The sequence below is a fragment of the Camelus bactrianus genome, chromosome 10 (assembly GCF_048773025.1).
Source record: "Camelus bactrianus isolate YW-2024 breed Bactrian camel chromosome 10, ASM4877302v1, whole genome shotgun sequence".
NCBI classification, from domain to species: Eukaryota; Metazoa; Chordata; class Mammalia; order Artiodactyla; family Camelidae; genus Camelus; species Camelus bactrianus.
Genome location: NC_133548.1, coordinates 67,647,473 through 67,661,473, shown reverse-complemented (window position 1 = coordinate 67,661,473; position 14,001 = coordinate 67,647,473). Strand labels below are relative to the sequence as shown.

General features: G+C 38.5%; 1 protein-coding gene across 1 annotated transcript in view; it reads right to left on the bottom strand.

Moving 5' to 3' along the window:
- Positions 1–14,001, bottom strand: part of CNTN5 (contactin 5) — a 1,016,845-nt gene that overhangs the window by 201,173 nt on the left and 801,671 nt on the right. The gene's annotated exons all lie outside the window — the stretch shown is intronic.

The following is a 14,001-nucleotide window of genomic DNA, read 5'->3' as shown; positions in this document are numbered from 1 at the left end:
CCCATTTGACCTTGTCTTTCCATTCTTCCTGCCAACTACCTTGCCCCCACCACCTGATTAGTGCATCAGCTTTCTTCCTCCAATCTCTCTCCACTTCTGTCTACCCCACACATGGCTACTTGGTGATGTCCTCCTAAAACCAGCTGTCTAGTGTATTTCATGTATTCTTTTGCTATACAACACTCGTCCCTTTGACTTATATTCAAGCTCAGTAATATGTTAGACATTGCTGGAAATAGCTCCGTATTCTCTGTAAGATGAAATGCAGTTCTCAGTCTGGCCCACAGGGTTCCCCCTAGTGTGACCTCAATCTTTTTTTCCTAATCTTTTCACTCCTTTATGTCTACACAAATCTTCTACAATAGTCAAGCCAATATGCTCAGAATGCCCTTTACTAACTTTACTTAGGCCTTTTCTTAACAAGTAAGGGTCTCCCCATTGTTCTCTGTTTAGGTAAATCCTGCTCAGCATTCCAGGTTCCACGCAAAACAAACTCTGCTTCTATAAACTATGTAATATTACCTTTTTGGAATAATTTGATATTAAAAGCATATACACAAATATATGATACATATGTACTTATGCTTATATGTTAATATATATGTAGATAGATAGGTAATTAGGTCTTCAGGAATGAAGACTTTAATTTTATAAACTATAGTTTTATACAAAAGTTTTTCATAAGAATTTAATTGATAAATATGTGGTAATGGGAAAAGAAGTACAATTATCAACTATCTGATGATAGTGTCACATTTCAACCCATCTGTATAATAAAGTGATTTTCTTGTTTGTTTGCTTTAGTTAGCCTGGAATTCAGTTCTCAGAATTGGTTGTCAATATGGTTCTCAAACATTTAATTTTATTGTAATTTGGCCTGATTTTAGGAACTACCAAAATGTTTAAGTAAAAAAGGATAAAACTATAGTTACAGCATCTGGAAACAAGCCTTTTATTCTATAATCCAGGGCACTCGGGTTTGCTGGAATTGTCATAATTAGTACATTTTAATATTGTTTATAGCATGAAATTTTTTCATTAAGATATTGACCTCATGCTAAGAAAGAAATTATTTTTAATAAATAAGGATTTATCTACTCTCTGTGAGAAACTCTTGTATCTTACACCAGGGGCCTTTATTTTCCTTAAAAGCTGCAGGATACCTGGCATGAAGGAAATAAAACCCTAATTTACTGACAAGTGTGTAAGCACAGCAGGAGTGAGAGAAAAGTGGTCTTGGGGATACTTTTATTAGTCTAAGTTTATTATTAGTCTACTTTATTAATGTCTAAGCTATGTTCAGAAAATGCTAAATCCAAATCCACTAAAGCCACTTTCCAAATCTACTAAATCTAGGTGAATTTATTTATTTTTTTGAACTCTTAGACTTAGGCATAAATAGGTATGATGGAGTTAGTATGTCCTTCAACTGCCAAAATATTAGATTGCTTTCAGAGTTGCTTGACCTCCAGCAGTGCTCAGAGAACTCCCTTGAAAGTAAGATGTGAAGCAGAGTTTCTCAGATGCCTCTGACTGCAGTCAGCTATTTTGATTTCATGTTGTTCGGGTGAGGGCACCGTTTTACATAAATACCACATCACCTTATGGTCTTCTCTCTTAGAGAGACGGAGGCCATTATTATTTCCTCCTCTTGTCCCAAGAAACTGTCTTGTCCCGAGACAATTTAAGGTGATTTCTTAGGCAAACAGACAAATATCTATTGTCAATTCTACATAGTTGTATCGTCATCCAAACAAATACATTTTATTCTTACATTCTCAAGGCAATAATGGACTCCCTTTACTATGTTGTATGATGGTTTTGCCGAAACAATGTACAATTTAAACTGCAGATTTAATGTATGAAGGGATTCTAGTGTATGTGCCATTGAATTTCAATACTGATGAGCTTTCTTCATCTCTTTCTTCCCCTCTTCTCCCTATTCCCCTCCCTTCTGCCCTTATAAAATATCCCAAACCTGAGGAAAGAGAGTCTTGGTAAGGCTTTTGAAAGAGACAAAATTGTGTATTGCACAGTCTAGCTATCTCTTTAATGAAGCCTCTCCCCTTTTTTCCCTGGATACCCAGTTAGATGACGTTCTGACCAATAATATGTTTTATACAACGTGGAGCCACTTGGTGGCGCTTATCCTCTGATTTCCTGGCAGGTAGGTGTGGCCAGAGGCCTGTGAGATGTGACAGCTGCATTCCAGGTGTGGTTTATTCAAACATCCCATGCCATCTTCTTTCTTATGGCTTGATGTAAGGATGGCAGTGGCACAATTTGCAAGAGGTCTGAGTCCCTGAATCACCATTTGCAGAAGAGCTGCCTTCTGATCAGTAACACTGGTGTGAACTTTATATAAGCTGCTGCTATGTTCATTTCGGCAAGTCTTGTGACTTGAGGGCTAACCTCTGATGTAGCTACTGTTGCATTAAATAATACGCTTTGTTAGCCGACTTGAACATTAAAATTCTCGAAAAAGAGGGCAATGTTGTGAGAAAAAGCATTGTTTAGACATAGAGATGTTTCCTTTGGAAGAATTTGCATGTCTTAAAGATTTGCCTTTAAGCATAAGGACCTGCTGTTGTATGGATCCTTGGGCATTGTCTGGAAACAAAGACCTGGCTATGGGGATTTCTGTCTTGAATTGGAACCAGCTGAGGGGCTGAGAGGTCTGAAAGGATGGGACCTGGTGGAAGAGTACAGTGGAAAGGAGGAAAAAAGAGGAAATCTCCAAAAGCAAAGGCAACAAAGCAAAATTAAACAAGTGGGACTACATGAAACTAAAGAGCTTGCACAGTTAAGGAGCTCACGAACAAAATGAAAAGACAACCTACTGAAAGGGAGAAAATATTTGTAAATCATGTATCTGATAAGGGATTAATTTTAAAAATCATACAGCTCTTAGTAAAAACCCAAACAATCCAATAAAAAAATAGGCAAAGGACAGAAAAGACATTTTTTTCCAAAGAAGATATACAGATGGCCTACGATACATGAAAAGATGCTCAGCATCACTAATCACCAGGGAAATGCTTATCCAAACCACAGTGAGCTATCACCCCACACCTGTTATACTGACTGTTATCAAAAAGACGAAAAACAGCAAGTATTGGTGAGAATGTGGGGAAAAAAGGGGGCCCTGGGAATGTAAATTCATGCAGCGCCTGTGGCATATGCAGCGCCTGTGGAAAACAGTGTGGAGCTTTCCCCCAAAATTAAAAGCAGAACTACTATGTGATCCAGCAACTCCACTTCTGAGTATTAATCTGAAGAAAATGAAAACACTAATTCAAAAAGATAAATGCACTCCCATGTTCACTGCAACATCATTTATAATAGCCAAGATATGGAAACAACTTGTTTCCATCAGTGGATGAATGGATAAAGAAGATGTAGTGTGTGTGTGTGCATACACACACACACACACACACACACACTACATATATAATATCTATACATATACATGTATAGATATATATAAATACATATATAATATATGTATTTTTATATATAAAAAATATATATATATATAATATATATATAAAATAAGTAATCCATGAGGTGGAATGTACAGCATGGTGACTATAGTTAATAATATTGTAGTAAATATTTGAAAGTTGATAAGGGAGGAGATCTTAAAAGGCCTCATCATAAGAAAAAAATTGTCACTCTGTATGGTGATCGATGTTAACTAGATTTATTGCGGTGGTCATTTTGCAATGTACACACATATGGAGTTATTATGTTGTGCACCTTTAATATAATGTACATCAATTTAAAAAAAAGAAAACATTAAAAAAATTAGGGAAAAGAAGGAAGAAGAAGGAAGGAGGCCAGGTGGAGGATGAGGTGGACGCTCATGACAGGCAGACTCAACAAGAGGTGATTCAGCAGGTAAAGGGTCTTGTTTGTGGCCGTTTTATATTACGATTCTTTGCTTTCTGGGAAAGGTTTGTACCCCTAAACTCTTCTGATTTTGTGGGCATACTTGAAGAGATGCATATAACGAGATGACTCTTTGAGCTCTGTTGCTATGTGGTATACAAGGTGTTCCAGAAGACAGGCATCTGAAGGATTCTTTGATTTGCTGTAAATCTCAGCAAGGTCAGCATTTGCCTCTTGCTTACAAATGAAGCACTGTGTCTCTGTCCGTACAGAGGCAACATGTCCTCTGCTTACGGACTCAGCTCATGCACGTCTTCTAGAACCACTGCTAAAAGCTACGTATTCTGCTGCCTGGACTTCCTCATGATAGGGATGTGATAAAGGCAGCCGGACGCTGAAGTCCAATACTTCCTGAGTTCCAGTCCTGTCTCCCCCTTTAGCAGCAGAGTAACCCTGGGAAAGCTTATGAAACCCTTTTGCCTTAAGTAACCCCTTCGGATAAACTAACCTTTGAGTGTTAATCTCCTTTACTGCAAAATAGATATTATAAAACCTGTCTTTCCAGTTGTTGTGAGAATGGTATCTGCCTAAATTCGTGCAGGATACAAAGACCAGGTTACATCCAGGCTAACTCTTCACAGCCCTGCTTTTATTACTGGGGGACAGCAGCGTGCATCCTCTCTGCTCCTTACTGGCTGTGTCAGTAGCACATCTGCTTCTAGTTTATATTAAATATATCACAAAGATTCTAGGATGCAAGTATAGTGAAGAAGATATGCTGTAAGACAGAAAGGCTAGAGGAACATACGGCACGTTTGTAGAAGGATACCATAGATCTCTTAATTAGAAAAAAAAAAAAAAGTAATGCTATCTGCCTACCTACCTATCTACCTACCATCTAACGTGTCTATCTAAAGTCAACTGTATCTTCACCTAGAAATCACTCCCCTAAATATGTTGCTATTGTTCATATGCATCTGAAATGATATATATATAGCTTTTAATTCTGCTTCTCTCATATAAACTTACATTACAAAGAAATTCCTATGAGGCCAGGTGAATCGGGAAAAAAGGTGAAACTATCAGATCTAATTGTGTTTGAGACAACCGGGAGTCGAAAAGTTTTTGGTGAACTGGGAGCTCATGAGCTATTGAAAGAAAAAAGCCACTACTCAGATCTGCCAACTGTGGCCATGCTGGATCTTGTAACCGTTCAAACAAAACAAAACAAAAGCAAAAAAACCCCTGGAAATCTTAAATTTTATGCAGAAATGTTCTGATTTTTAAATGTTGTTTATTTAATTTTTTCCTAAAAACAATATGAGTTTAATGGCTGAATAATCACCTAACTTTAATCATCTCCCTATTCTTGATATCAGGTTGCTCCATTTTTTCCTATAATAAATAATAGTTCAGTAAACATTATTGAAATACATCCTGATTTGTGCTCTCACGAATAAAGTCCTAGAAGTAAAATTATTGAGACACACATAGACACATATTGCCAATTCGAGCAGTGTTTTAACTATGTAATTTCCCACTAACAAGATGAACGGGCCTATCTCAATGCCATTCTCACCAGCAACTAAGCATTAAGATTTACAAATTTTTTGCTAATTTGATAAATGTAAACTGGTATCTATTTTTTTCCTGAACAGTAATGAGGAAGTGACTTGTTTTTAGGTGCATTCATAATTTTTAAATTTCTTTTCTTTTGAATACCAAAAGCATTCGTGTTTTTCTTTTTCAGTTTGTGTAAACTTCCTATATATTTAGGGTAGATATTTTCCAGGTTTTACCTTAGCCATGAAAAGAAAGACCAAACTCTTTAGCATAATATCTGAGTGTAACTGAGCAGGACCCTGTGGGGCTTTCCCAGGACAGACCCCTCCCCATATCCTCTGCTGCAGCTCCTCTCTGAAGTACCCACATAATAGTGTATCATGTATAGTTCCTGAGTTTTTCAGATGCCACCAAAGGGAAGAAATTAACTACTTGAGATGGAGAGCACATGGCTCCCAGAACTCCTGGCCCCTAGGGGTTGATGGGGTTGACCGCCCTGTTACCTCCACATCAACCAATCAGAGAATTGTGCATGAGCTGATCATGTACCCTGCGACCCCCCTCCCTCACCTGGCCTTTAAATATGCTCCACTGAAACCCTCGGGTAGTTCTGAGTTTTCTTGGGCATGAGCCGCCCTGTCCTCCTTGCTTGGCCCTGTGATAAACTTTTCTCTGCTCTAAACTCTGACATTTCAGTTTGGCGTCATGGTGTGTCGGACACACGAACTTGCCTTTGGTAACGTAAGTACACTCAAATCAGGTTCCTGTCCATCTCTCAACCCTCAGATCTCCTCACCCCAAATTTTCCGCATCATACCCTGCCCTGCAGCCTCCATCAATCTTCTGCACCTTTGCAACTTACGTTCTGGTTTTTGACTGACATGCATCCTCTCCTTTGTCAGTCTGGTGAATTCCTACTCAGACAAAGCTACCGGATGTTCTCTAAAGTGTGCAGGCTTTTCAGGCAACCTAGCATGGAATTTGAGTTTTGCCAAAAACTAGTCTTTTTATTTAGTTTCAAGTTTGCAACTTCATCTCCATATCCATGTCTAAAATTTGATGGAACCATTCCCAACTTTCCTCCTTGAGGTCAGGATTAAATGAGATGATATACGGAAAGTATTTGGTACAATACTTGGTTTCTAGCAAGAACTCAACGAAAGCTGTTATATGTGACTCTTCGTTCTGGAACTTCTTGCTCCTCTATCTGACTGGACTATAATGTTTGAAAACTATTCTTTTTAAACATGACATTTTCTACCTTGTGTCTGAGAGTTTTGTTTCCTTTGTTTCAAAGTTATGTGTGAGAAGCAGATTATTTGATGATTTCCAATTCTGTTTGACAAAATAGAATAAAATAGAAAACCAATTCTGGGACTTCTAAAAGAGTTTCCTTTACTTCTACTTACTTCCTGATTTCAATCTTTATATTCATCTGCTATCAGTCAAAGATCTCTGTAACCTTTTGTGGGTATATTGGAAAAAACTCATCATTAGCCTATAGAAGTTGCTAAGTGTGATTCAAGGTCTCCACGTGGCACAGACACCTTTTTAGTTTTTAGAAGAAATTTCCCTCAAACTTAAGAGAGTGATATAACCATCGCTTCCAGGTCCTTTATAGCACCTGCAAGCAAGGCTAGGTAGAGTGTAATAATTAAAACAGACTCTACTTTCCAACCTCTCACTGACTGGAGCAAAACAGGATTTTTATAGGATTATGGCTACTGCTTCCAAAGGTGAGTGAGTTCACAGATGAAACATGCAGTGCCCAGTGTGGAACAGTGTTATTAAAAATGAGATTTCAAAGCAACAGGAAATAGCTACATCAAACTTCATCTCAGTGAGGCAAGGGTAGAGAGCTGTAAACACTTGCAAGATTTTTTTTCCTAGTTTAACAAGAAAAATGTAATAAGTGTTCACATTCCCATTACAAGGTTGTCAGAGCAAAATTAGTACATGATGCACTTCAAGACACGGATTGTTCAGAATTTACCGATGCGTGAAATCAAAATTAGGCAAAATGCTAGAATCAGGAGAAAAACTGGCAAAGACTCATCTGGAGCTGCTGAAGTGTCAATACAAGTATTAATACCTTTCAACAGAACTTTCTCTTAAGTTTAAGTAAAATCTAAAGGGCAATAAGAAGATACCCATGCTAATTACTCTTTACTTACTGATTTTAAGTATTTATTAACATTTAAAAAATATTTCACTTTAAAAGTAAGATGTGGATTAGAATTTATACAGCATATATGCTGAATTTGAGTTGAAGGCACCTGACTTACTGACTTTATCTTCTAGTTCACTTAATCAGAAGTAACTGGAAGTCTGAGTGCATTATTTTAGAGACAAGGGGGCGGCATCTAGAAAGGTGAAACTAACTAACCGTCAAGGATATTGTAGGGAAACTCTTATACTGGATGAGAATAAAATGACCTTTAGAGATCTGATTGCTCTACGTTTTGTCCAACGTCACACAGCTAGTTAGAGATAGAATCCGTGTCTCCTAGTTAATTGCATCTGGTGTTAATGTTGAGCTTGCTGGTAACACAGAAGGGAGGAAAATCATAGTGTATGACCAAAGATCACTACCACCAGTTAAAAATTTCTCCTTTTCTGAGTACATATTTTTTATCACCTCAGATGAATAAAATACATGATAAAACATGCATTTTAGGGGGAGGGTAGAGAGCATGTGTAACATGCACAGGGACCTGGGTTCAATCCCCAGTACCTCCTCTAAAAAACAAACAAACAAAAAAACCTAATTACCTCCCCCTAAAAAAAAAAAAAACAAACCTAAAAAGAAAAAAAAAAAAAACCATACATTTTAGTAATATTTTTTCCAAAAACCGTTCTTTTAACTATTTCCTATCAGTGATCAGATGCTTGATGAATCCTAAATTAATCTTCTCTTCAGGCATTGACCTCTTTCCTACAGTTGACACTGTTTTACCTCTCTTCTTGAAATTCTTTTACTTTGACTTCTGCAAACTACCTTTTCAGGACTTTTCCCCCACCTCTCTTTTCCCACAGCCTCTGTTTCTTCATTTTTCATCCTTTCCAAAAAATGTAAGCATTTCTCCAAGTTCTGCTTTATAGTCTATGTGCATCTCTGTGTATCTGGGTCAACTGTGTTCAAGTCTCTCAGCCTCTAACTGGAGATTCTGTTTGGAATCCTTCAAGATGGATTTCTTGCTCCCACCTGTCTCCAGCAGATCACAAATGAGTCATCACACCACCAATCGAAACAGCAGCCTCTCCCAGTTGTGTTGCCTCTGTGAAGAGTGGGATTCACGCACTTAACTCACTTTCTTTTTCATCATCACCATTTTATTTAGGTACGTATATATGTATGTATTTGTGTATTTATTTGCAGGCAGGAGGTGAATAGCAGTCATTATATTTGGTTCTAGTTATTAAAAAAAAAATGAATGAGATACAGTGATGGTCCTTTTAGCAGCTTGGAGAAGGCCAAGAGAATGGATCAAGAAGGTTAAGTAGGAATTTCTCAGAAAAAGCAAGGAAGGATCAAACAGAGGGACCCACATGAGCAAAGGCAATGTAATCCAAAGGGATGCAATAAATTTGGCAAGCATGAGAAATTCTGATCATTGAAACATAAAAGTGATGTGGCTCAGTGGTGAGAGACGAGGTTAGAAAAGTGGACTGATTGTTCCTTCCTTCAGAAATATAAATTCACGTTTGTTGCATCCTTCTTGAGCGTATGACTTCCCCTCTATTCTCACTGCTGGAATACTATGTTTGTTTAACCCAGGGTATTTTTCTGTCACTGATGTTTTCCACTAATCTTTCACAAATGTTACTTTGCATGCACCTCTTCTACCCATATGTCAAGTGTACATATCCCATCTTACTTTAATCATCAGGGCTATTCAAACCTATGTGTTACTATTCTATATTCTATTCATGTGCAATTCTATCCATTTTCACTATTACAGAAACACCATGTGTTGTTTCCATTTCATGCATTTAGATTATTTTATTTCCTCTATCTGAAATGTCTTCTCCTTTTCTTCTGCCAAACCAATTCCTACCTTTCATTCCAGGACTGGCTGAAGTCCCACAACTGCCAAGACATCTGTTTGATGACTTGAAGATGTCTTATCAGTGTTGATGCGAGCAAGGTGAGGAATCCATCCTACTCTTAATTTAGACTCATCTCCTCTAGGAAGATATCAAAATTGAAGTTGCAAATTGAAGTGAAGCAAGTTAGAGATTAACAAGCTGGATTTCTCCTCTTCTCACCTGCCAGGTTCTAAGGAAGACACAGCCTGTTCTGAGTATGAAAAAGCTATTACACAAGTAACACAAGCCAAGAGAGAGTCTGAATTATTCTTTTTCTTTGTATACTATCTTCCTGTGAAACTGTATTTTTGGCTTGGCTCATTAATTTGATTAACTAATTCACGAAGTAAATAAAGTTTGGTTGGGCATCTACCATGAGCCACCTACAAATGCTAGCCTCAAAGACCTTACAGAATGCTGGAGAAGAAGATAAATAATTAAGCATTTGATGATAATATAAAAATATGGACGTGTGTCGAGCACCAACTGACAAGGATGGGCTTGGCCAGGGGAAGCCTCCCAGAGGGAAGAGCCCTAACTCTTCTTAGTCCTATTGAGTGCTCAGTATTTTTCTGAACATTGTGGGGACATTAAGCCAGAAAAGGTATTACAAAGTGCAAACACAAAACCACAGGACCTTAAGCAGAAGCACTTCAGATCTCAATGCAGAATTTATATTTTAATGGGTTAGAAACGATATTATTGGAACTAGTTCCCCAGCTTTGGAAACTGCAGCCAATTAAAAATCAGCAAATTGGAAGGGGGAGCTGGGTTGTGTGGGGCAGAATTTACATTGAGATAAAAGATAAAAATGTATAAAATACATATTGGAGCCAAAAAAAAAAAAAAGCAAAAACAATTGAGGACTTTTTAGTGACAGAAGAGAAAATCCTCACGTTGCATTAAGCCCCAAGAAAACAGTTGGTTCATTTATTTCTTCAACAAAAACAACAAGAAACGGAATTACTGAGTGCCTCCTGGATGTGGAGGGCTATTTTACATAAAGGAGCTAAAAGGCGAAAAACCCAATAAAGTGAGATAATCACATAACTTGGTAGAAACAGTGTGATAAGTGCTGTGAACAAAATATGGGCCAAGCATCCTGGGAGCACAGATGAGGCAGTGATTAATTCTTCAGGTAGGGGGAGACATCACAGAGAAGATCAGTGGGAACTGTAAACTGAATGATTTTAGCAGAGAGAGAAAAAAAGCGAAGGCCATTCTAGGAAGAGAGAGAGAGTATAAACACAAACCAAAAAGAATAAACATTCAGAAAATGAAAGGACATGGAATATTTGTAGAAAGACAGTGCCAGCTTGTGTAGTTATCACCTGGTGATACACCGCTTTGTAAGATGGCTTAAACACTTTTGCAACAAGGCAGGTATACCAGTGAACCAACTCGTCAAACATGAGCACATATGGGAGTGGAGGATGCAGGAAGTAGGACAGGCTGCTCTTGTGCTAGGAACCTAGGTCACTTACACCCAGTGGCTATGTGACCACAAGGCCTATTTTAGTGTGCTGAAAAAACCCTGGAGTAGGAGTCAGAAAATGCTAGTCTTTGTCTAGGGTGTCCAGTCATCCCCATTTGTCTGGGATGTGGGGTTTTCAGTTCTATACCTGGCATAGTTCTGGGCAAACTAGGATGGTTAGTCACCTTAACTCTGCCATCAACTTGTCACAGTCACTTGACCTTGGGAAGAACTCACTGGTTTCTTGCTTGTTTTGTTTTAGCTCTAATCAAATGAATTAAAATACATTTTCTTCTAGGTGTGTGATACATTGTTTACAAAACTGGCTGCAAATATTCCCCTCTCTCTAGCCATTCCCTTTTGCAATGAGACTCTGTAGTCCCTCCCACCATCTACTCACCGCTCTGTATCTGGACTGGTTCTATGACTTGCTTCGAACAACAGGATGCTGAATCTGTTCGGAGGCTTTAACAAACCCTGCATGATTTCCATTCATTCTCTTGGAACTCTGCCCACCATTGGGCAAATAAGCCTAGACAATCTGCTAGAAAACAGCAGGGTATGTGGGCCAGTTAAGTCAGTCTAGTTGTGCCAGACAGATGTGACAGATGTGATGAGAAATGTGTAAGAAACCAGCCAAGTTCGGCAACACTTCTGACCCACGTGCAGCTAAGTACAGACAAATGAGAGAGCTCAGCAAAATAACCAGTCGACTTGACCCCCCCAAAAACTGCTGAGGAATAATAAACGGTTATCATTTGAGCCCGTTGTGTTTTGGTGCAGTTTGTTGCACAGCAACAGACAGGTCAAAAAGAGGACTTCCAAATTCAAGCTAAAGGAGGTGCCAAGGTAAACTAACCTTATTTGAAATGGGTTATATTCCAGCACAGGGAATTGTAAGGACCAGGGTTGGGACTAATGTTTCTTAATTAATAGAGTAACTCGAAAACACAAAGAAACAGACCAACCCAACCCAACCCACCCCAACCCAACTCAACTCAACAAGCTGTTGGCAATACAGGAATCCTAGTCAGAGGAGGATTCCCTTATCTGAAAAGATCACATCCTTGGGATCCAAATACTATCCACATTTTGTAAGTATAGCAAGAGTCAGGGGCAGTGACATGTATTTGTAACCACACAATACAAGCCATCACTACTCTGGATGCCATCTTCGAATATAATAAAGGATGAATACTCTCACAGTCACTTCATAGTCTGATGACACATAATCTCTTATAACAGCTGTAATTCATGCTGAGATGTCCCTGGGTAATTGGGCTCAAGCTTTAAATGCTGCAATAGTCTCTCCACACTTAAATAAACACTAATGCAAATGGGCCAGAAAGAGCACATGAAGTCCATGCATAGAAGACGACTTTAAGCCCAAAGAGCTAACTAACCTATGCACTAGCTCATCTGATAGAATGTTGGTAATTCTGACAATGCGTCAAATGGAAGATTTTTTTTTAAATGCTCCCCCAGGTAAATTTCTTTTATAGTGTTCAACTCTGCCCTTAGGCATTCACTCACAATTTCAATTGACCTGCTATTGAAGAAAAATACATGGAAATAACTGGGCATAATTTGCCTCCAATATAGAATGTATATTCTGTCTCATTACATGAAAAATGAATAGGTGTTTTTAATATCATCTTGTGACAATGCATAAATCTCTCAGTTCCTAAAAATTTGAGTAATGCCACATTTATTATTTCTACAGAACTTTTCATCTCAGGGTTTCTAAATGATTTCCAAATGGATGTAAATCTAGACATCTTTCATTCCCTACACTTTCCTCCTCCTTTTGATCTCAATAACACCAAAATTGTATTTATCTCATCACACTATTCATCTGCCTGTCGTTCAAGCTTTTTATGATTTCTTCTCCTTTCAGTCAATTGCTGGGAATAACTTTTTTTATTCTGTGTGGTTCCTTTTTTTCATTTTCACAAACACTCCTCCACACAGGCACAAAGACCCTCTGCAGCCAAAGAAAAAACCCCTCTTCTTTTTAACACTAACCTCCTTCATTCTCATGGAAAATAAACCTGATTCTCATCTATACAAGGGCAGTAGGGCATTTTGGGAAGGATATTTGGCTGAAATTTAGGAAAGGCAGGTTCATGAATTTGGGCAAATTATCTTCACTTTTATGATCTGTAAACTGAGGAAGTTGGATTGGATGATATCTAAGATTCCTTCTGTCTTGAAGAACACCTGCTCCCATACACTAGGGAAGGCACTGAGGTTACTAGAGTTACACAGGCGTTTTCTGCCACAGACTGGCTTAGGGATAAGTGCATTTCTGTAGTATCTCAATGGTGAAGGAAAAATAATCTACCGTGCTTTTTTTTTTTCAGCTAAAATTTGTTGACTCCTATTTCCTTAAAGAATGCAGCCTGGTGTTGAAAGTCAAATTAGGTGAAGAGCAGAGGCTTGAGGAAAGCTGGGTTTTTGTGCCGGGGAAACAGCACCCTGGACGCTCTGCTCTTTTCCTGGCTGCCGTTTACTTCAGCAGCTGGAAGACACCTTCCCCATCAACTGCGCAGTTTTTCACTTTGCTTTCAAATAAGCATGGAACTTATATTTACAGCCTGCCTTCTCTCTCCATGTAGTTGCATGACAAGAAAGAGGCACATGGAAAGAGGAAATTTTTGCTTTGGGAGGCTGGTAAAAGTTTTAGAGCAGACGAATATACTGATAGAAAATGACTTTCTAGGCAGATTAATTTTCATGGTAGGATATGTAGCCTGCATTTTAGTGTAGATGAAACCGGATTTACGTCAGTAGGCTGAGATCATCCAACAGAGATACGGTAGTTGGGACTTGTAGGTTTTGGGTGATTAATAAGGCTTAGGGGAACAATCAGTCAGAGGACTATTATTTCAAGCCTGTAGATGGTAGAAGAATGGTAGGAATTCTGACGAGCTCCAGGTAGGAGGGAGGCCAGCTTCCAAGGGATGGTACATGGGAGATGTCTA